Source organism: Mauremys mutica, chromosome 6 (genome assembly GCF_020497125.1).
Source record: "Mauremys mutica isolate MM-2020 ecotype Southern chromosome 6, ASM2049712v1, whole genome shotgun sequence".
Taxonomy (NCBI): Eukaryota; Metazoa; Chordata; order Testudines; family Geoemydidae; genus Mauremys; species Mauremys mutica.
In genome coordinates, this window is record NC_059077.1 from 97685836 (window position 1) to 97709784 (window position 23949).

Genomic DNA, 23949 nt, shown 5'->3' on the forward strand with positions numbered 1-23949 from the left:
AGCAGCCTCCTAGCAGTGTCTTCAACCCCTGGAAGCTGGTTAGTCTCAAGGGTATAAAAGTAGCATTAGTCTAAGGTCTGAAAAGTGAGACTCTATGAGATGAAGCGGAATAGCTCATCCAATAGCTGGTGGTGTGACACAAAAGAGGACTTCTAATAGCGCAGAGGAAGGAGTAGTGAACTTAAAAGGAGGCTACAAGTGACAAAGCCAAGGAAGAGAAGAGATTAAGGAGGTAGACTGAAGATGATGAGGTTAATTCTGGTACTGAGGCAATGGGTTTTGCTCTTTGTGAAAATGATAGTTGAGGTTAAATTGTAAAATTGGATTTAGAAAAAACAATAGACAGCTGAGAAAAGAGCCTTGAATGAGGTGTAGCTGTCACCAAAGATAGGGAAATTGACTTCTGTTCAAGGAGAATGGTGTGTTCAATAGTGCACTGGAGATTAAGTAGTGTGTGAGCATGCCATGATCAGCATAGCAAATAAGCTTCAACACTATGGGCAGCGTGAAAGCCAGTCTGGACTGGATTAAAATTATTATAAATAGTGAAGCAAATTGCAGAGGTGAGGGGAAATGACTGTCCCCAGTATGATGCTAAGAAAGGGCATGCTAGGGATGGAGTAGTAACTGTTGATCACTTTGGGTAACGGGTCATTTTCTGGAGAAGTGAAGATATGGCCATAGTCTTGAGTGCAGTGGAGAAAACAATGAAAAAGATGTATTGATTATGGCAATAGCAGAAGCAGGTCTCCAATATTGCAGCTAACACTTGGGGAATTGTGGCAACCGATAAACTGGAGTAGAGCATCACACTTTAAAAAACAAACAAACCACACATGCACCCCAACACTGGACTTGAGAGCTTTAAACTGAAATAGGCTTGCATGTTCTAGAACTCTGGACAAGGAACTATCCCACTGCCAATCCAGGCATTTCAGTCTTTTCCAAGCAAGAGACAAAATGATGAACATATATTATATATATATAAAAATAAAAAACAGTGTCAGGGAGGTATGGGGAGTGGATGAAACGGTATGAGGTCCACCAGGAATATGGTTTTCTGCGCAGAACGGATGACGTCTGTGAGGTTAGATACACAGAGTAGGAGACACTAGGGATCAGTGAATGGGGAGATACAGGGCCGGTACAACCCATTAGGTGACCTAGGCGGTCACCTAGGGTGCTAGCATTTGGGGTGGGGGCGGCATTTCGGGTCCTTCGGCAGCAACGTCGGCATTTAGGAAGAGGGACCTGAAGCAGGGGGGTGCGGGGAAAGCCGCCTGCAGCAAGTAAGGGGGGGGCCGCGGCATGCAGGGGAACCACTCCCTGCCCCAGCTCACCTCTGCTCCACCTCCTCCCCTGAGCATGCTGCCTTACTCTACTTCTCTCCCTCCCAGGCTTACAGCACCAATCAGTTGTTTGGCCTAGTTTCGCCTAGGGTGCACAACATCCTTGCACCCACACTGGGGAGATGCATGGATGATAACTGTGTCTACACCGGGGATTATGCTGGCATAGCTATACCAGTCAGAGTTATGATTCCCCACCCACCCAAACACCTGACTGACATAGGTATGCAGATATAACTTCAAGGTGAAGACCAAGCCTCAGCCCACATGGACACCACTCCCATAGACAGTACAGATCTTCATAACAGGATTGTTTCTCTTCTTTCTTTCATACAGTGATCAGCAGTGAAGTAGTTGACATTTCAAATATCGTTGTTAGGCATCTGAATGAAAACCCCATTGATATGAATAAGAGCAGTTTACACTTCTCTCAGGTGCTATTGTTTCGGGTGTTCTGCAGATGCAGACAGGCATCACTACAGTGGTTTATACTTAGTTCACATTTTGAAGGTTCTCTCTGCACCTGGATGGGGTAGAGGTAGATTATGGCCTTGCTGAGCCATTGAAAGCTGGCTTAGTTTAACTCCTGATTTGATGTGGTGTATACATTTGCTTGGACTTTTAGTTTGTGTTTTCCTATGGTGTTTCTGTAGTTGCTGATGAAACAAAACCAAACTTTTGTTTAAGCCAATTTGAATTAGGCATTGGACTGTTATCTGCTGCCCAATGCACTCTAAGAAAATTGAACTCAGAAAGCAAGTCAGCTGGTGAGCTGGTTTTGTAGGCAAGGAGGCAGCAGAAGACTTCCTTCACACTAATGCCCAAGAACAGCAAATGAAGGCTATTGTGAGTTCACAGGGGGCCTTATGATTTAAAGCAGTGGTTCTCAAACTGTTGTCCATGCAACATTAACAGTCTGCACAGTATTTGCAGGCTGGCCGCAGAAAGCTGAGAAGTAGTTGTGATGGGTTGGACCTTCCTTCCAAGGTGCTAGCTGATGTATTAGAGTCCCACTGAGCCCACCCCTTCCACCAGCCTGGGCTCCCTTACCCTGTTCTGCAGCACACAGAGACAGGTAGGGACACACCCAGCTGTAGAATCACACAGTCTACAAACAGCTCTGTGTGGGAAGACTCAGCTGGATGAACTGCCCAGCACTCTGGTGCACACACCCTCTGGAATGTAAACTCAAAATTATGTTGTCCTGCACTGTATAGAGATCTGTACAGCATAAACTCATAAATTTGCTCCCTCCCTCAATGTGGAGGAAGATATGCACAGCTCCCACCCCAACCCCAGAGTTATGAATTGCACAGACTGGTTGTATAACAAACAAAAAAAACTGTTTATTAGTTACAAAAAGTAGATTAAGTGATTATAAACTTGAGGTCTTCAAACCACAATTTGAGGACTTCAATAACTCAGACATAGGTTAGGGGTTTGTTATAGAAGTGGGTGGGTGAGATTCTGTGGCCTGCATTGTGCAGGAGGTCAGACTAGCTGGTCATAATGGTCCCTTCTGACCTTAAGGTCTATGAGTCTATAAGGGATGGCAAACAGATTAAAGCAGATTACTGAGCAAATAAAAACCATGCACACAAAACTAGGCTTGATACCTTAAACTGGTTACAAATAGTAATTTCTCACCCTAAATATCGTTTTATGCAGGTCGCAGAGTTTCTTGAAGGTAAACTGCATGGCTTGCAGTTTAAATCTCCAGGCATACCCTTTACAGGCTGATCCTTCTCGCCTGGGCTCAGCCCCTGCCCTTCCCATCCCCTCATCTTAGTTCCTTTCTTTCTTCAAGTGTTTTCACCAGTCTTCCTTCTTGGGAGGGGAGGCAGTGGAAAAGAGCCTAGATTAACTCATCTTTAACCCAGCCTTAAATAGGATTTTCATATGGTGGGAATCCTTTGTTTCCCAGTTTGACCCCCACCCCCTTCCAGTGGAAAAATACCAGAAGTCCAAAATGATGTTGTGTAACAGGTGAAAAGAACAGGAGTACTTGTGGCACCTTAGAGACGAACAAATTTATTTGAGCATAAGCTTTCGTGGGCTACAGCCCACTTCTTCAGATGCATAGAATGGAACATATATTGAGGACACACACACACACACACACACACACACAGCATGAAAAGGTGGGAGTTGTCTTACCAACTCTGTGAGGCCAATTAAGTAAAAGAAAAAACTTTTGAAGTGATAATCAAGATATCATCAAACTGTCTGTACTGGGCTAAGTGTGAGAATACTTATATGGGGTTCGTAATGGCTCAGCCATTCCCAGTCTCTATTCAAGCCTAAGTTGATTGTATCTAGTTTGCATATCAATTCCAGCTCAGCAGTTTCTCGTTGGAGTCTTTTTTGAAGCTTTTCTGTTGCAAAATTGCCACCCTCTGGACTGTTGTTGAGTGACCAGACAGGTTAAAGTGTTCTCCTACTGGTTTTTGAATGTTATGATTCCTGATGTCAGATTTGTGTCCATTTATTCTTTTGCGTAGAGACTGTCGGGTTTGGCCAATGTACGTGGCAGAGGGGCATTGCTGACACATGATGGCATATATCACATTGGTAGATGTGCAACTGGTAGATGTTGGTAAGACAACTCCCACCTTTTCATGCTCTCTGTATGTGTATATATATCTTCTCCAATCTATGTTCCATTCTATGCAGCCGAAGAAGTGGGCTACAGTCCACGAAAGCTTATGCTCAAATAAATTTGTTAGTTTCTAAGGTGCCACAATTACTCCTGTTCTTTTTGCAGATACAGACTAACACGGCTGCTACTCTGAAACCTGTAACAGGTGACACAATCACCTGACCCTGGAGGTGTCAAAGCAGCATCCCAGGAAACTTCTTAGGAAGGAGGGAGATTAATAACTTCAAAGTCCTATTGTCCTTCCTAATGGCCCATCCAGGCTGTTTGCATACTATTTGGTGAGTGTTCCCAAGGTGAAAACACAGTTGTAATTATTATATAGTCAATATTTCTAACTTCAGAAACAGAAATGATACATGCATACAAATTGGATAAGCACATTCAGTAAATCATAACCTTTCCAATGATACCTCATATGACCCATCTTGCATAAAACATCTTAGTTATGCCATATTCATATCATTACAATATTTCTATGAAGAATATGGGGAGCAATGTCACACTAGTGTGATACTGACTCTGCCTCACTATTTCTAGCTGCTGCCAAAGATGTATAACAGACAAGACTGAATGCCTGCAAAAGCAGCTGGAAACAGGGTGGAGCCTAACTGGCTTTAGTAGAGACCACTTCTGTGTAAGAAGAGGAAGTTAGGAACACAGGACTAGAAGGGACCTCCTGGTCATTGAATCCAGCCACTGTTATCACAGGCAATCCCATCATGTAACCAAGAAAGACAAGGGGAGGAAACAAAAGTTGCCCTCTCAGGGACTGCAGCCACCAATGGAACAGGTAAAGATAAACCAAAATGTGCAAAAATAATGTGAGGAAAGTATAAAAAAATTGTTATAATTGCCACAAAATGATGATTCCACAGATCATGCCACAGGTGGACTGAGCAATCACAAGTGGGAGAGGAAGTGTTCACAACACACACTATTCAAACATGTTCTAGTCTTATGAAGTTTTGAGGATTTCTCTTGTAAGGAGCATGATGGAAGAGTTGCACCAACCATTAACATTCCAGTTATGAGAAACATCCCACCAAGTTTCAGTTATGGCAACAGGGTCATAGTCTTCATTGTATAGAATCATATCTAGCTTTTACATACATTTCCAATACTCCATATCAGAGACATTAAACAGTCTGATTTCCTTCTACAGAAAGTCAGTTTTATTAATCATTCAAGTTAAAGATGTATCCCTGAGTATTTACTTTAAAAAAAAAAAACACACACACATGCTTTACCTTCATCTCTGACTTAACTTCTTTAGAATTTGTCTAATAAGCCAGTTTTGAACCTCAGAACTGGATAACCCATCTGTTATCAAAAATGTCCTGAACTATATTATTCAAATTACAGTAGTGCCAAAATTCTCCACCCAAGATCAGGGCCTCCTTTGTGCCAGGTGCTGTATATATACACATAGTGGAAAAAAGTTCCTGCCTTGGAGAACTTACAGTCAAAATAGACCAAACAAAGGATAGGAATGGAAACAAAGACACAGAGAGATAAAGTGATTGGTCAAAGATCACACAGCAGGTAAACAACTGATTCAGGAATAGTATTCCAGACCTTCCGACTCCCAGGCCAATGGCCTAACCACTGAACTACACTGGGTGTGTTAACCCAACTATTGCTGTCAGAGTCCATCCAATAGATGTGGTGATGGTGCAATATGCAAGTCCTTTCTTCCATCCATTTGTACCTGACCAAAGGGAGACTCCACTAGGTTGACTCCCGTCTTTAGTTTTTTGTCAGGTCACTACAGTTATTGTGACTATCAAATTTTCCTATGTACTTGTCATAAGTTCCCATGTGGATCCAAAATTTCCAGCCATATTTATTTTACCATTTAATCTTATCAGAGCTACTGTCCTGGTAACATACCAGCATACACACCTCAGCAAGGAGCTTTTGTAATAGCCATGAAGCATACTGTACTAAGTATAACACATTTTCATAACAATAGAGAAAATACGCATAATTTTCAAATCATCACTTCCACATCATGGCTCACAATTTTACTAGCCATCTGAGCAGATGTCTTCTAAATGATTTCTAATGATTCAGACTAGAGGAATTATGGTTCCATTTTTGCAGCTATGGAAGTTTAAATTCAATATCTACTGTCCTTTAAAAACATTTGACAGCCACTGAATGGCAGGCAACTCTTGAAATTGCTTCCAGATGAATACAATCATTTTCTAGTGACAGAAAGAGCAATATTTTCTTGTCTTTTTAAAAAAAAAAGTATATACCCACTTTGAGCTTCTGAATGAAAATACCTGGATATATCAAGCTAGGTTTGACAGAATGACTGAACATAAAAAACCCAGAAAGGGAGTTAGTTATAGGCATCTAATAAAGCAATGTAGCATACTGTTTTAGAAGTACGGTCCAGTAGCTTTAGTGCATGACTTGTAGCCAGGTTCCAGCACCAACTTCCTCTGTGGCCTTGGTCAAGTCACAGCTTCTCTTTTGGAATAGTTATACATGATTAGTTAAAGTGGAAAAATATAATCTGAAATAACTCAAGTGTAGACAACCCTCAAGATGAGTAATAAATCAAGAACAGAGCAGCAGACAGTGGTTCAATTTGCCACCACCTGTGCTGCCTCATTTTGAAGGAAGAGCAAACAATCAGGATGAGGAGAAGACAGACAAGAGTCTGTTACGGAAGGCTAGGAGAATTAGTCCCTCTGCTACTGGGGATAGCACAAGTTGGAACCAAGAGGCTGTCTTGAACTGGATGAGCTAACATTTTGGTGAATCCTGACACCATATAGTCTTAGTCCACTTGAGTGACGTGTAAACCTCCAGAGGCTTGGAAGTGGAGTTTTAGGCTTCAGATATTCATCTGAAGCCTAATCAAATATCAGAGCTGAACCTTTTGAGTTTAATGTGTTTCTTACCTTCCTTCCCCTCTACCCTATTTCTTTCCTCCAAAATCTCAAGGCACTTTTCTGTTTTCCAACACAATCTGTCCCTTTCCATAACTCCAATTACCTCTATTCCTGGCCCTAATACTCTAGGTCTCAAGGACATCCTGTCCCTTCTTATCTGATCCATTGCTGAGCCATTGCTGAAACTCTTAAAGCCCTTGTATAGCTCAGATGCCTCCTGATATGCAGTATATACAAGGTCTATCTGCTGCACCAGTTGATATTTCTGAGAATATAAACTCATATCCGTCTTGAAAGATATTGAACTTCCATCTTTGTTTCAGAAGTATTCAGTCTTGATGGGTAATTTCAGTTTGCACTCTCTCTCTCACTCAAACAATTTAGCACTCAAATTTCAACTTTAAACAGAAGACGATGACTGGGAAAGCTACCGTTTCAATGTTTCAGATTTGTAATTCTAATTGGGTGCATCACATCTGCTCTGACACGGCATTCATCCCAATCCTAATCTTAGCACGTTTACAGCATATTAAGAGAGCCTCACCTCAGTTCCAGGGAGCATAACAGTCTAATTAAAGGATAGATCAGTACAGCATTTTGATAAGTATAACTTAGTAGCATCAAGACAGTATTACTTCTATAAGTAAAAGCAAACACACTAATCTGAAGTTCTTTTAAAGAGTCATAGTGTATGAAGTGCATCAGGAGAGAAGTTAAGAGTATTCTGGAGGTCAGCATAAGGATCAGCAGCATACTGTATATTTACTGCAATTAACAATGATTTGGAAGAGGAAATGGACTGCCAAGTCATCAAGATAATTATTAGCAAAAATTAGAGACAACTTTGAGAAACTGTAGATAGTTGGAAACATATGCCAGGTGCTGGGCAGCAGAATAGCAGATGAAAATGTGCTTGGCTAAACTCAAAGTAATGTATTAATTTAAACTTTCATTATTGTTTAGTAGAGAATGCTACAGGGGGACGAGACATACACTATCTTGTCTCATAGAGACTAAATTTTTACATTAAGAACAAAACCAAAAAAAATTCAGATTGAAAGTATCAATTTGCTCCATTTATGGAGAAACAACAGTAAGCGAGGCTGCAGGTCAGTCACACATTTTCTACAGCTAGTTGCACTACATGACATTCTTCCCCAGTGGCTGCTGGGTCACCAAGATCATGCATTATGGCTGCACATACAGGCAAACACCACAGGCGGTAAATATTAAACATGATAAAATGTAGACGCACAGTTTCAGGCAGGCACGTGTGGAAATTGGGTTAAAGCCTTTTTGAAAATGTGGCCCTTGAGGAAAACAGATGGAGAATCCATTTACCCCATAACTTTGCTCTCTGGTCAGACTCCTTTAAAAAAGTAATCTAACTTTGCTCCTGTGTTTCCTTCAGCATTCTAGTCAGGAGAATTTCTCTCTTTGTCCTGTCTAGAACTTTGTTTTCCTTCTTTTAAATACAAACCTGTAGAGTGCTGAAGTGCTGCATTTTTAAACATTTGAAACACTTAAAAATATTCATGCTATGGACTAATCTGATCAGCAAGCTGTTTCTCAATACATTAAGCAAAGCAAGCAAAATTAGGCTGTTTTATGTCAGGTACTTAGCACAAATCCCTTAATAAGGTGTTTGAGTGCAGAAACCATTAATAAATGCATAATTCCCTAAGACAGGCTTGATTAAGTCATATGTGTATCCTTCTAATTAAAAAAGAACATTAGGCAAATGAGTGGAATTTCTGAGTACAAAACTCAAAGGCATCTTTTTTCCTTTGTTTTAAGAAAGGAAGAAAAGTAGCTAGTGATTGTAACTGCCAAAGAGCAGTTCTAGTGCTGACACAAACCCCCAACACTCTGACTTATTAAAAACAATTCAGTATTTGTTTGCCAGTTTGTTGCCCTGTTCTTAATCAGGTGGCTGCTTGATTAATCCAGACAGTTAGGATTTGAGGGTGCAGCTGGTGCTGATATGTAAACAAACAGACAGGAGAAATGAGACCAATGCATCGACAAGCAGATGGTCTAAAACCCAAGGACTTAAAAAAGGCTTTGAACCTTTTTTCCCCAGTTTCCTGGTCTTATCAAGAGAATGGCATAGTTTGATGAGCACCACCAAACTGTTTCCAGTTGGCAGTATGTTAGATTTATGGGATAGTCTATAGCAAGACAGAACACCAAAACAATGGTTCATTATTTTTGTGCACACATCCATCCTGTTACCATAAATACTACTTTTCTCAATGTTATTCTTCAAAGTAGGCAAAAATGGATGAAAAAAACCTACAGTGTAGCAATTTTTTTTTTAAAAACAGTAAAATGAGAACTATTTAATACATTGGCCCTTTTAAACCCAGTATTAATTAAATATCTTCCTTCCTCTGGAAGGGGGTCTCTAAAGTCTGTCATCTTACATTTACATTAAGTATCATTTCCCAATAAAATATTGTAATGAGGTGGCTAGATTATGTGTGTACCAGTGACTTCTACTAGATGGATTTAGACCTGCTAAACTATATATCATAGTCCCAATACTGCTCATGTAGATAAAGATTCTCCTTTATCATAAGCTGTAGGAACCTGTGCTTTTTGAGAAGGAGCATCTGCATTTTACCCCTTCAAGTGGCCATGGTGTGCATCATGCAACAGCTATAATTTCCTACCGGACACAGATTTGTTACAATGTAGTAGTCTGTCTCATGGGCAAATCAATGAGGAAAGTCCTTTTGGGGAAAAAAAATAAGGGGGCTGGTTTTAGTTTTTTATATTTAAAGATGTGTCTGATTGTGCTTATACAAATTTCATGAACATGAGATCACTGGAGTCCATGAAATTACACTGACAATTACGTGAGATCAGAATCAGGCTCTGTATAAGTGGCATAGGATAGGCAAGCATTGTGAAAGGTGTGCTGCATCATTCTGCCAATGCAGAGGATTACTCATAAACCTCCATTTTCTCTAGTACATGTCTAGGGCTCCTGACTGCCAATGCTTCGTCCCCTCCTTCCTCTTTCCACAGTCTCACTTTCCTGCACCAAAAAAAAGCAAATAAATAAGAGCTATTGTAAAAGGAACTACCAATATTTTGTGTTTCCCTGCCTCATGTCCTTTCTCTCTGCAGTAAGCTCCGTAAGAGTGGACCTTTGTTTTTTCCTTTCTGTACAGCACTAGAGAAATAAATGCATTTATACACTAATAAATATATTTAAAGATTGTGAGGCACTCAGATACTATGGTAATAGGGGCCTTACATGTACAGAGACTAGTAGAATCGAAGGACTGGAAAGGACTTCAAGAGGTCATTTAGTCCAGTCCCCTGCACTCATGGCATGACTGAGTGTTATCTAGACCATCCTTGACAGGTGTTTGTCCAACCTGCTCTCAAAAATCTCCAATGATGGGGATTCCACGACCTCCCTGGGCAATTTATTCCAGTGCTTAACCACCCTGATAGATAGTAGATGGATAGAAAGAAGGTGGGAATCTCCTGCAGTTTTAAACTTTACTCTCAGATAATACCTCCATGCCCACCTTCACAAGGCCCAAACAGTAAATGACATGGAAAAAGCAAGTATTACTAGCTACCTCGCACCTCTGTCTCACGGACCACCATTGCTTAAACCACCCACCCAAAAGAGTCTATTAACATACATCAAAGGTGTGACAAACCCACAAAGCAAACAAGCTGCAGGGATGAGGCAGCAACGTCATTCTTAACCTGTGAAGTTATATAGAGGTATGGAGCAAATGGGGTGCAGATGTTTGCCATGAGAACCACATCTCTCAGGATCATCATCATTTCCACATGTGATTTTGCAAAGTTAAACTGATCTGCAATAACTTTCCGAACACATGTAGTGTCATTAGATCATCGCATTCACCTTACAAAATTACCTACAACAGACTAAACAGATGCTGCTGCATTTCATTGCAATCATGTTTACATCACAGCATGATGGCATTGTGTTGTAATATCCTGGAACATTAAAGGTTTAAGAAGAAAAAAATGTGCATGTTATAAGACATAGTGAAATTACACAGAGCTTATTGTGACTAATAAGGCAAAGCTCTTGCTGGGGGGTGGGGGCGGGGGGCAGCATGATGGAGCACCATCACAGTAGTGTATTTAAAGGAGGCACAATGCCACCTGGAACTCAGTCTCTGTTACAAGGGCTAACACAGCAGTAATATTCACCTCCCCCCAGGATGTCACGAGCATTATTTAACATTTGTAAACACTTTGATTACAAATATTATATTGGTGATAACCACTGGAACCATTTACCGAGCATCATAGTGGATTCTCCATCACCGGGAATTTTTAAAATCAAGATTTTTTTTTTTAAATCCAAAGATATGCTTAGCTATTATTTTGGCCTATGAGCTATGCTATACAGGAGGTCAAACTACATGATCACAGTGGTCTATTCTGGCCTGGGAATCTTTGAATCTATATTGTTACTAAGTATCATTATTGTAGCATTAGATAAAGACCAAATTTCAGCCTCGTAAGTTGTTTGCTTATTCGTTTGAATCAGACTGATAACAGTTACGGTTTAGCATATGTGTTTGGTGCCTGATTCTGTGTGTGCGTGTGTGTGAGAGTGTGAAGAAAGTGGCATCTTTGGGGGGGGGGGGTGGTTCACTGTAAGCATGCAGTGATGTACATGACTGCAGCTGTAAAGCAGAACTTGGATGCCTAGATGACCTAATTGCTTTCATCAGCAAAATTATGGGTGCAAAAGCAGGCTCGGGTAAGGCTGGTAGGAAAGTCAGGTCCTTTATGTATAATCATCAGCATCATACTTGCTAATAGAAGATCTAGGAAAAGAGCCAACATGTAAATAAATCTTTGTATACAGCCAGAGACAAATAGCCATAACAGCATAATTAACACTCCCTCTCCTGTGAAGTCTATAAACTAAGAATTAGAAGCTTCAATAATGCGGGTAGGGAAATAGCGCATATTTTACCAAAATATCTCATCTCAATCTCTGGCTAGCCTAGAGAAAGTAAACAATTAATTGCATCCAAGCAGTAGATATAACAGAAGTCTTATCTAATGACAAGGCTAATAACAAACCCAAGGTGTGGGTGGAATGAACCAACACAGATAATCAAGTACATAGACATGTTCAGAGCACATTCAATTAAAATTAAAAAAAACAAAACATTTTTTTTTCCAGAGTTGTCTGATTGCATTGATAGAATATCTGAGGTTTCCTTAAAACTTCGTCCTCCTTAGCTTTCCTATTCTCAGGCTCAGAAATGGGATTAAAAGAGGATATACAAATTTTCACTTCAAAATAATCTTGAAATACCTATTTCTGGGTCTTCCAAATTAAGTATAGTTTAGCAAGAAACAGTAGTGCATCGTCCAGCCCTGAAGTCAGCTTTCAAACATAATGGGCTTGATTCACCGCCAACTCCACCGCCAACCAAGGGGGGTTGGTGGGAATTTGCCCTTCTGGTGGAAAGACAGCCTCTAGCGGGTGTTAGCCAGCAGATGGGGAGCCGCTTTAAGTTGGATTCTGGTTCAGCAGGCTCCAGTCTAAGAATGTGTGTGGGCAGAAGGTGTTGAAAAAGAGAGAAGGCATGGGTGTCCAAGTGAGAGCCAGTGATATTTTATGGCAGAAGAAGTGAGGGTTGTGTACGCTGGCATTAGTAATAAAGAGGATCCAATAGATTTTTGCCTGTGCTGTTAAATTTTCTTTGCAATTTTGCACAGTTAGTAGGGGAGAGAAATCAATGGATGAAGTGACAACTATCATCAGCAGTGTTACGTCTATTGAAAGATTGAGATATTGACAGATTTTAAAAGCCTTCATTGGAAGTATGAGAGATGCCCTGAACATCCTGGTTATTTCACTTGTCCTTTTGGTAATATACCTGACAAGCCATAAACTGATGTTGTTACAGTTTATCTCCTGTTTTGTACTGGCTCTGAACAAAAGCAGTGCATACTGGAATTCCTCACTATTTTATTTTTTAGAAGCGGCTTTTCCAGATGGAATAATATGGATGGTGTTTATATTTCCCCTTCCCAAAATCACCAAAGATTCCCGGCCTTGTTAAGTTCCTTCCAAGTTCAAGTTTTTAAAATAGAAGCTATTTTGAGCAAAGTATAGGCAGGCTTATGGGACAAGGCATTTCCCATGAGGCATCAGAATTTTTAGCTTCTCCCCTCCTTTAAGTGGTAGAAGATTAAGCAGAGAATCCAATGAAATATGAATTGAGTCCTAGGCTGGCTGGGGGTCCTAGGCCTAACAGAACTTAGATCTACACATCCGTCGAGGTAAGTCCCACTACTGGAGCAGAATGAGCTCAGGAGGGGATTTGAACACATGCAACTCCATTTATCCTCTGTAGCCTTTTGGTTTTGAATTTAGCTTAGTACTACATTATGATTTATGAGGTGTCTCATTCACACAAAGAGTGAAACTGGATGCAGATTAAGTGGAACAAGTGAAATGTTAGTAAATCCTGTGGACTGCTCTGGCCATGTGTCTGAGTTGTTTCAAGGTTAGCTCTCTACATTCCTTGTTCCACAGGTGTCCCCTCAGTAACAGTCCAGGGAACGTGGGCCCTCTGACTTCATTTCAACTGATCATAGTACTAACCTTATGTCTCTGCGTCCCAGAGGTGATGGTACAGCATTACTCACCCACCATTGCTTAGACTATACTTGGAGCTCCCTCATTCCTTTGCCTGTAGGTTTTTGCCTCCCCAGTCCAATGCTGGAAAACCCTGGCACAAACAACAGTAATACGAAATCGGTCCTTAGTTTGGACTCTACATGCCAACTTTCAGCTCAAAATGAAATCTGATTTACAAGACTCTAAAAATAGGGTTCTCTAATTGACAGGGAAAATGCCATCACTATGATTTAATAAGGATTTACTTAGCCAAGCCTATCATTTTTAATAGGGTAAAAGGTTTTAAAACATATTTGTTTTAAAATGATTTATTTAGACCACCGCTGAAGCCTGGAAGATTAAAGATGGCTTTCAACTTGTTATTCAGCCTAAGGTCTCTTGAAAGAGGTAGTGATAAATTTCTGACATATGTCCTACAGAGTACAAGCTAACTTCTCTACCGGGGAAGTATTTGATCGCTATTGAAATGTGATTGGTTCTTATCAGCCCAGACTTCCCTGTAATTTCACAGCTGCCTGTGAAGGCTCATCAGGTAACTCCTCACTTAAACTTCAGCAAGTTCGTGGAGGCAAAACCACATGGGATAAAATTCCAGGGCCCTCCTATGTAAAGTAATTCCTTACTTGAAAATCCTACTAATTTATGACCCTGTGCTAATGTCTCAGGCTCTTTGAAGAACTATTACATAAATCTTTTTTAACTGCATTATCATCTCTTGCACACAAACCATAATTTATCCTAAGGACTTCAAAGGTCATCCGTTATCTCGGCTGCAGCTCCAGCCTTATGTGGCAATCTATTAAAAACAGAAACACTTTTGCCCAGCAAAGTTTTGCACTTAACAGTTTCAGTCATCTGGTAATTTAAACAGCTCACTTTCAAACTCATAGTTATATTTTTAGCATCTTAAAAAGCTTCTGTTCTACTTCTGCAGTTTATTAAGACATCAGTAATCTTCCTTGTGGCCTTTATTTTCTATGTACTATACAATATTCCATTTATGATACGTGAATGTATACTTTGACCTCACCAAGTTCTATTCTTAGGTAGCATTTTTGAACAAATAAACCCATTGGACTGAGGCATGCATCAGAGTCAAGCGGCTTTTTCTTTGCAAATATATCTGGAAGAAAGACAGGCTTTTCCAAATATGTCAGGCAAGATCTCTTTGGAGTTCGGTTGAGATCTGATCGATTCACATCTGTTTATACCTCTGGCTTGAATTTCCTCTTTATATCAAAAGGATAAACCTTCTGTAAAAATATTTTGAATGTTTCTCATGCAAAATCCAAAATATACCTCCAGAGGAACTGAAACAATATACAACCTAAAGAGAAAACAAATAAAGGCTTGAAAGCAAGTCAAACAAAAGAGGGATTTACCAAATGAAAAAGGCGGCTGTAATGGCTGAACTCCCTTTATCAGTATCTTAAATAACACCTCCTGTGCTTTAAATATTTAATGTGAAATCCGAGGATTTATATAGCTTACAAAATGCCAGGGGCTTATTATCTTTACAGTCTGCATGACAGGAATATTCATATCATTTGATTCCACTGTCTAAGACAACAGGAATTCCTCCAGGTGCTAATGGTAGATAACTTGCGTACGGCTTCAATAATCTACTAATTATAGAATCCCTCAGGTAGAACAATGTCATTAATCTGATTAAATTATTTATATTGCTGGAAAGCTAAATCTTATTAGGTTCTTGGTATTTTATTTTGTATGTTGTGCAGCTCTGTGTATGGTGTATAGTAGCAGTACTGTACCTTTAACAACCATTACCAAAATTGGCAAAGAAAGGATATAGGTAAGGATGAAGCAATGTATCACTCAAATACTGATACTGACATTTGCAATTTCTACTGGCTGCTTTTGCTTCTATATGGTGTCCATTAGTAGCTTGCCAAGGCCTCTGAGAACTATTATGCTTGAGTGCCTATCGCTATGCTATATCAGCAAGGTCTGGCATCTGATAAGAGTTTAGGTTTATCAGAACAATTTATTGTTGAGCTATGAATGCATTCTGTTACCACATACACTGCTGTAACTGTGTTCATGTCAGTGGAGTTATCAGATATTTACACTGGTGAACAAGAGAGCACGATCAGACCCCTAATCTCTAAATTAAACGGTGAGGGGTCCTTTGTACTGAATACAGCAAAAAAAATATGCTTTGTATCTTCATATGGAACACTAAATATCATCTCTAAACCTACATTTTCAAATAGGAGACAGTCTAGAAGAACGCTATTTTGCCCCCATCTGTTTGTAAGTTTGGGTCTGGTAGCTGTGGTACTGGAAAACAGCTTGCCATTTGCCTTATATAGCAAAATAAAAAATTGCAGTTACCTAAACACTGCAAATACTAAGATAAGCTATTTTCTGTAATAAGTACAATGAAGATAATGAGATTATATATCTATCAATTTTAGATAATATTGGTATGGTTCAGTACCACCACTGGTATACCACAGTTGGCTGCTATATTTTAAGATCAGTAAGTTCGTTGGGGGCAGTAACTATGTCTTCCTGAGTTTGGAAATAGCACAGTTATGACTGGAGCCTCTGGGTGTTCCTGTACTAGAAGGCAACCACCAACAATAGTACAATTTTAATTTAGGACCAGTTAACATTACAGCATAAGTTCCTCCCCAATCTGTAAGCATTCGAGGTTCCATAATATTCATGGGACTTCTCATATGCTTAGGGTTAAGCATGTGCTTAAGTGTTTGTAGTACCATTCCAAGCAGCTCTTGGACTTCTGTTTGGTTTTGGTTTTGTTTTTTTTTGGGCGGGGGGGGGGGCAGAGGAGCGAGAGAGAATGACTGGTAGGAGACTGACTTTTCTCACTTAAAATATTTTTCTTCCATCTTTTAAAAATGAAGGACATTAAAAATGAAAAAAAATTAAAAAGTACAACTTTTTCCTGTGTTGCACAGGACTAGATGACCTAATGGTCCATTCTGGCATTCAAATCTGTTAACTTTAAGGTAAGAAATGAAACAACATTTGGTTCCATAGTGGCCATAACTTGCACACCACACACAGAGGCATATAGTTAACTAGTTTAAATGCACCAAAATATCTATTTGAGAGTGTTAAACTTTTTCTCCTCATGCCCAGCCAAGTGTCAAAGCCCAGCTGTCCAACTCAATACTGGGTATAGAGCACTAGTAAAGGATACCTGGAAAGGGAGAGCGGCAGCATTTTTAGTTGAGTGATGTGATTTGTTTCAGAAATCAACTTCCCGTAACTTCAGTTTCATGATTCATCTTTGCTCCTGGCAATAATAAAAGACAACACCAGATTTGCGTAGGACAGAGGTGAAGTGGCATCTAAAATGTGGGATGTTCCTCCTAATGAGAGAAAAAAAGGTTTCTCTTTCAGAAACAGCTCCTGCAGTGAGTCATGGTGGAAAGCAGCATAAATCATAACATACTTTCTCATGCCAAATTCTCTGCTAGTTGGCAAAGCTCCACTGAATATGACAGAGGTACACCATCAGAAAACCTGGCCCGCCATCTACCAAAGCAGTTTTTGATGTGCTTCTTGAGAACGGGTTTGCCTGGGAAAGCTTGAGTGGCCTAGATCTGACCTACAGATATTTGACTGCTAAACTGATGGAGTCAATAGGCTTCTGAGAAGTCTTTTGTGTGAGAAAAATCTGTTCTCTTCGAGGAGTGTGTGTAATCCCCAGTGAGAGTGTTACACATGCCCACTTAAATCACTGCTAGAGGAAATTTATAGTCCACCTTAAGGATGATGGTGATAATGGAAGGAGAGGTGTCTTAAGTCAGTGGACTGTTAAGCAAGCCCCCAGAATCAGAGTTCACTGTTCAATCACATAGACCAGAATTTTCAAGCCTCAGTACGTAGAGTTAAGTACCTAAATCCAGAAACGTGCATGCAGGTGGCTAGTCTCGTGGGGTTTGTCAGTCCCGGGGAATTATAAGGACAAAGCTCTTGGTTTTCTGTTAAAGTTTGCAGTGTTGTTGAAGCCATGTTGGTCTAAGGATATGAAAGACAAAGTGGGTGAGGGATCACCAACAGAAACAGGTCTAATAAAAGATATTTCTTCACCCACCTTGCCTTTCTGTTGAAGTCACATTGCTGTTTTAAGGACACATGCTTACTCTATTTATAAAAGTTGACCCTGTGTTAGTGCATTTTGGGGTGTGCTCATAGTGGGCAAGACTAAGTTTGTTTTCTTTATTTTTTAATTGGGGGTGGAAAAGGATTAGGTCTTTGGTTGGTTTCTTAGTGAGACTGAGTTTGTGGATAAAGGGCCATATCCTCTGTCTGTGTGAATCAGTGTAATATAATTGGAGCTACACTGATTTACACCAGCTGAAAGTCTGTCTCAAAAAAATGTTTTGCAGCCCTGGCCAAAAAAAAAAAAAAAAAGTAAATTCTAAGTCTAGATTCCTGAAGTTGAAGAAAAGCCTGTTTATACAGAATACATTGGAGACATTATGCAAGAACACTTTACTCCTATGTTAATATAACCCTTTTCCTGCTGCTCTGTCAAGGAGGCCTACTGCACATTTGCTGCATACCATAAGCATCTGTTCCTACCAAAGTCTGGTGCAAAGGGAGAAAAGAGAAAAAAGCGTTCAATCTCTCACCTTCCTTTTAGGCAGCAAAGTTCCAGGAACTCTTATATTTTACAGTTCTATGGCAATTGAAATGTCACAAGGCTGTTCTCTGGCACAGAATTTGCTTTACCCTTTCAGTGAACATAGCTGTGCAAAGGCTCTGTACCGCATGAAAAATGTCACCACCACAGCCAGGAACAGAAACAGACCGTTTGATGTTGAACATTTCATCCCACATGGAATTGAAAAAGTAGTACGGAGAGTCATACAGCTGGCTCTGCAGTGAAGAGATCTGGTGTTTCCACTAGAGGATGCTGGATCTGTTTTTCCCGTGTCCACTGTGGCTGGAGCTCTGAAGTCAGTGCTGTGGCTGGCAATTTGTGTCCACTCCATAAAGTGCTACATCACCAGTCAAGCCAGCAAGCAGAGAAAAATGCAAAAGACTCAGCAGTCCACTAAATGAGAAAGGTAGAGCACCCAAGGAAGGCAGGGCCATTTCAGTGAAACTAAATTAATTCCTTGAATTGGTCTTCACTGCAGAGGATGTGGAAGAGATCCACATCAGAGCTACTCTTCTGGGGTGTGACAGATCAGATGGACTCTCACAGATTGATGTATCAGTAGAAGAGGATTTAGAAAAAATTTGATAAACTAAACAGTAATAAAGTCACTAGGACCAGATAGTATTCACCCAACAGTTGTGAAGGAACTTAAAATTTACAATGAAGAACTACTAGCTGTAGCGTGTAACCTATCACTGGAATCAGCCTCTGTACAGATGATTGAAAAGTAACTAATGTAACACTGATTTTTAAAAGGGCTCCAGAGGAGGAGATCTGAAATCACTGGATTGTAATTTCGAAGTACTGGCACATTGGTACAAACTATAGTAAATAACAAAATTATCAGACAGAGATAAATAGGATTTGTTGGGGAAGAGTCAACACAACTTTCATAAAGGGAGATCATGCCTCACCAATCTATTAGAATGCTCTGAGGGAGTCAACAAGCACAGGGCAAGGGTGATCCAGTCAATAAAGTGTGCTTGGATTTTCAGAAAGTTTTTGATAAAGTCCCTCACTAAAGCCTCTTAAGGAGACTAAACAGACATGGGATAAAAGGGAAGATGCTCCCATGAAACGGTAACTGGTTGAAAGATAGGACTAAATGGTCAGTTTTCCACAATGGCAAGAGGTAAAGAGCAGGTCTGCCACGGATCTGTACTGGGACTTATGCTGTTCAACATATTCATTAATGATCTGGAAAAGTGGGTGAACAGTGAAGTGGCAAAGTCTGCAGACAATACAAAATTTAAAAGTTAAATCCAGAGCAAACTGGAAGGAGTTACAGAGGGATCTTACAAAACTGGGTGGCTGTTCAACAAAATGGCAGATGAAATTTAACTCTGGTAGTTGCAAAGTAACGCACACTGGAAAAAAATAATCCCAACTATGTACAAATGATGAGTTCTAAATTAGCTGTTACTACACAAAGTGATCTTGGAGTCACCAGGGATAGTTTTCAGAAAACTTCTGCTCAATGCAGTCAGAAGGCTAACAGTATGTTAGGAACGTTAGGATAAGGGCAGAAAGTTAGACAAAATATCATACCATCACCTGAAGTCATGATGTGCCCACACCTTGACTACTGTGTCCAGTTCTGGTTGCCCCATCTCAAAAAAAAGGATATAGAGGGATTTGAAAAGGTTCAGGGAAGGGCAACAAAGATGGGCAAAGGTATGGAATGGATTCCATACAAGGAAAACTAAAAAGATTAGGGCTGTTCAGTTTAGGAAGGAAAAAATAAAATAAAAAAAACAACTAAGGGGGAGTGGATATAATAGAAGTCTATAAAATAGTGAATGGAGTGGAAAAAGTGTTATTTACCCTTTCCCCACAGTACAAAAACCAGGGGTTGCCCAATTAAATTAATAGGCAGCAAATATAATACAAACAAGAGAAAGTTAATTGTGATTTTAAAAAGTACTTGTGGAAGTCAATGCCATTGGATGTTGTGATAGAAAGAAGTATAACTGGGTTCAGAAAAGAACTGGATAAGTTCATGGAGGATAAGTCCATCAATGGCTATTTGCCAAGATAGACAGGGACACAACGCCATGCTTCGGATAACCCTAAACCTCTGATTACAAGAAGCTGGGAGAGGAAGACAGGGGTGGATCACTCCACAATTGCCCTGTTCTCTATACTGCCCCTGAAGGTCTGGCACAGCCACTGTCACAGACAGGATACTGGGCTAGATGGACAATGGTCTGACCCAGTATGACAGCACTTATGTTCTTACAGACTCAACTTCCACTGCCACCAGCATAAGTTATGGCCGTGTTTCCAGACTATAACAGGTATGAAGTAACCATCAAGCCAGAAACATCCTCCTGTTGAATTTTTAGCCATCTTTGCTTGCAATAGGTGGTAGAAATACATGTGTTTGTTTTTTCTGGATGGTGTGTGGGCTAGGCTTTTCACGGGAAGGGAGTGAGTAATAATTCTTTAGCCATGGAAATAGAGAACATGTGGAAGTCTGCATTTTTTTGAGTGAGTCAGAGAGCCATGCAATATTTGTGCCACTTGCTTATTCAAAACGATAACCTCAGGTATAAAACAATTCACATTTCACTCACTGATAAATAGCAAAACAAAAACACAAACAAAAAAAAATCAACTCCTTGAAAGTGTAATAGGCTCTAGCAGCAATGTAGCCTCCAGCAAGCTGGTATTTGATGCCCTTTATGGGATTTAACAACAAATATCTGCAATTAGGAATGTGCTCATTAAGAGAAAACCACAGTGTCAGACATCTACAGCACTCTTTCATCTGCTCTTCCACACAGGAAATTATATACATCAGTGTCACTCAGACTTACATCTTTTATCCAGAAAGGTATGCTGTTCCTCAGTATATTGGACTGTTTCTTCAGATCAAACTGGTATTTGATCCAGTGAGTAAGAGAACCCTGATAAGACTCAGCAAGTTGTTCCCAATAGCCATGGCCTGTTTCCTAAGAATACACCAGACTATAAACCTAGATAGAGTTTTATTATACAAAAGTTAAATTATTGTGATGTATAATCACAATTTATTGATGCAGTTTAATACATCAACAACTGTGTATCTTAGATATTTCTAACATTCCCATCATCAAGGAGTGCCTCTCTAGGCACCATTAATAATCATCTATACATACAATTTGAACTATGGGCTTAAGCTTCAAAACAGTTAGCCTAATAAATAGTTTAAACATTAAAATGTTGCTAATAGTTCAGCTAGTGCAAAATTATGTCCAAGTGTCCCTCATAGACAATGTCCTGCCAGCATCCCCCTTCTTTTACACCAAGGAAACTCCAGCTTGAACGCCATAGCTAAGTGTAACTACGGCACCATGACATGGCTATTTCCCACATGTAGAGTACAGAATCAGATACTTTGAGTCTAGTGCTTGGAAGAGTCTGTCTACACTGTGTGACAAGATGGCCAATGTTAATATGGTGGGTCCTGCACTTTTCTTGGCTGGGGGAGCTAAGATGCCACCCCTTGCCCCTGCTCTTGGGGAGCCAAAGGCCCCGCTAGTGGCCTGGAAAGGTGGCAGAGGAGGGAAGCAGGGGAAGAGTTTGGGTTTGCGCCTCACTCTAAGCCCCAGCCCCTCTCAATCCCTGTGGGTTCTTCCCCTCTTCCCCTTGGGTGGGGTACCTTCAGTCTTTAGACACTGGGGCCTGGTCTCCCTTACTTCGGTTCTCTGCTCTTTCAAATCTCACAACACACCTCCAGTCCTCTCTCCTTCCTCCTCCTCTGACTGCCTGAAGCAGGGGGGTTTATTAGGTTCCTGACAGGGCCTTAATTGACTGCAGGTGCTTCAATTAACCTGTAGCCACTCTCCCTAGTCTACATGGAACCACACCTTAATTAGTCTAGGGCTTATATATTTCCCCTCTACCACTCTCCCTGCCCCTCCTGTATCACAACGGCAAAAAAAGACTCATGGCAGAGAGCCTTAGCGCCCGTGTCAAGTGACTTGGTCTTGCAGGGCTTGTACTATGGGGCTAAAATCAGCAGTGTAGATGCTTGGGCTTTGGCTGGAGTCTAGCCAGCTCTGAAACCTTGGGGCAGGGGAGAGGTTACATCTCAAAGCCTGGACTGTAGCCCAAGCCTGAACGTCTATCCTGCTATTTTCAGCCCCATAGCTTGAGCCTGAGTCAGACCCAGGCTCCAAGCCACACTACTGCAGGGGTTTTTTTGTTTGTTTTAATTAAACAGTATAGATATACCCGCAGTGCACAGCACTTTGGATCAAGTTATTCAGATAATCACTGTGTAAACCCATCATGAATAGAGCCACATGCTTATTCTTTTAAGAAAACGCTTTTAGATATTTAGTTTTCACATGCCATACCACAATGCACCAAGGTATCCTAAAGACAATGCACCAAGGTATCCTAAAAAAATGCTGAAGAGATACATGAATACTAACCAAGGAAGCATTTTCCCCTTGCAATGACCATGCAGAATCTCTCAGAACATCCTTTAATACTTATGTGAAATTCATAGGTAATTCCAATAAAACTCAGGTAGAAATGAATGCAAAATATGTGGCCCTGAGTTGTTGCTGTGCACATGCAGTATGCTGTATAAATGCTAAACTAGCTGTATTAGCAGCAACCCCCAGACACTCTGTTTACTAACCATCTGCATTATTTTCTAATAGCTTTACCTACTATCACAGGTTGGCTGAACTAAGGCATGCAACGAGAGAACTAATTTGCTAATGTTAAAATTCCCCAAGAGCATGTTATTGGCACTTCACTGTACTGTAGATAATTAGTTCTAATCCTGTTTAGAATTTGCATTGCAGGAACAAATATAGGCCTTGTCTATCCCAGAAAAACGTGACAAGCTAGCTATCATGTGGTCCTTCTGGTGTGCCTGTAACACTCCCCGCATTGCTCCCAGTGGTGCACTGGCATTCACCCTGCCATCTGAATTAGACTTCCTATGAAGAACGCTAACCACTGTGTGGTCCTCCAGTCATCATTGATACGGTGCCAGCAAAGATGTTGATAACAAATACTCCTCATGACCATCCCACTATGTACTGGTCACTACTTAGGTGGATCACTGGATTTACTTCGTTAACAGTTTAGCTGGAAGCCAGTTAACTGAACAAGTAGTGGCTGCACACAGTGGAGCGCAGGCTATTTTCCCCAGTGATTGACTCCAACAACTTCTTCTCCATTTTGCTTCTATTCATAGCATGTCCAAGAGAAGGCCTTCCTAAGAGCAAGCTGCCACGTGGCAAAAAGCTAACGTGCAGCCATTGGTGGCCATCTGTGGAGTTGAGGAGATCCAGGGCTGGCTGCACTCAGTCATAAAAAAAAAAGTTTCTTTGATGTAAGACCATATGGGCTGTGACACATGGCCATAAAGGGTTAAACATCCTGCAAAATAAATAACCCTCAAAAGACATATGGGGAGATAATGTTTGTGCTTTTGTGTATTTACATATGTATGAATAGGGTCAACAATGTAACCAACAATCCCTGTCTATGCTGTATTCTGATAATTCAGAGGTCAAAAGAACATCCTATCATTTAAATGAATTGTAAACATGGTACATCTCTGCATTCATCGCTCTTTGAAATTTATAGCAAATCTGTGAATGGTGGAGGAACAAGCAAATTGCCTTATGTTAATTCTATATTTAAGTACCAGTGATAGACCTCCTTCAAAATCATGCTAATTATCTTTTGAATTC

At 40.4% G+C, this 23949-nt stretch overlaps 1 long non-coding RNA gene across 3 annotated transcripts in view; it reads right to left on the reverse strand.

The window, feature by feature from the left end:
* The window catches only part of LOC123373353, a 291422-nt gene that overhangs the window by 245089 nt on the left and 22384 nt on the right, over nucleotides 1-23949 (reverse strand). For all 3 annotated transcript variants that reach the window (XR_006580681.1, XR_006580680.1, XR_006580679.1), the window contains exons 2-3: nucleotides 16775-16946; nucleotides 13549-13675 (exon numbers count right to left, since the gene is read on the reverse strand). This is a non-coding gene — a long non-coding RNA (uncharacterized LOC123373353). The remainder of the gene's footprint in view (nucleotides 1-13548; nucleotides 13676-16774; nucleotides 16947-23949) is intronic.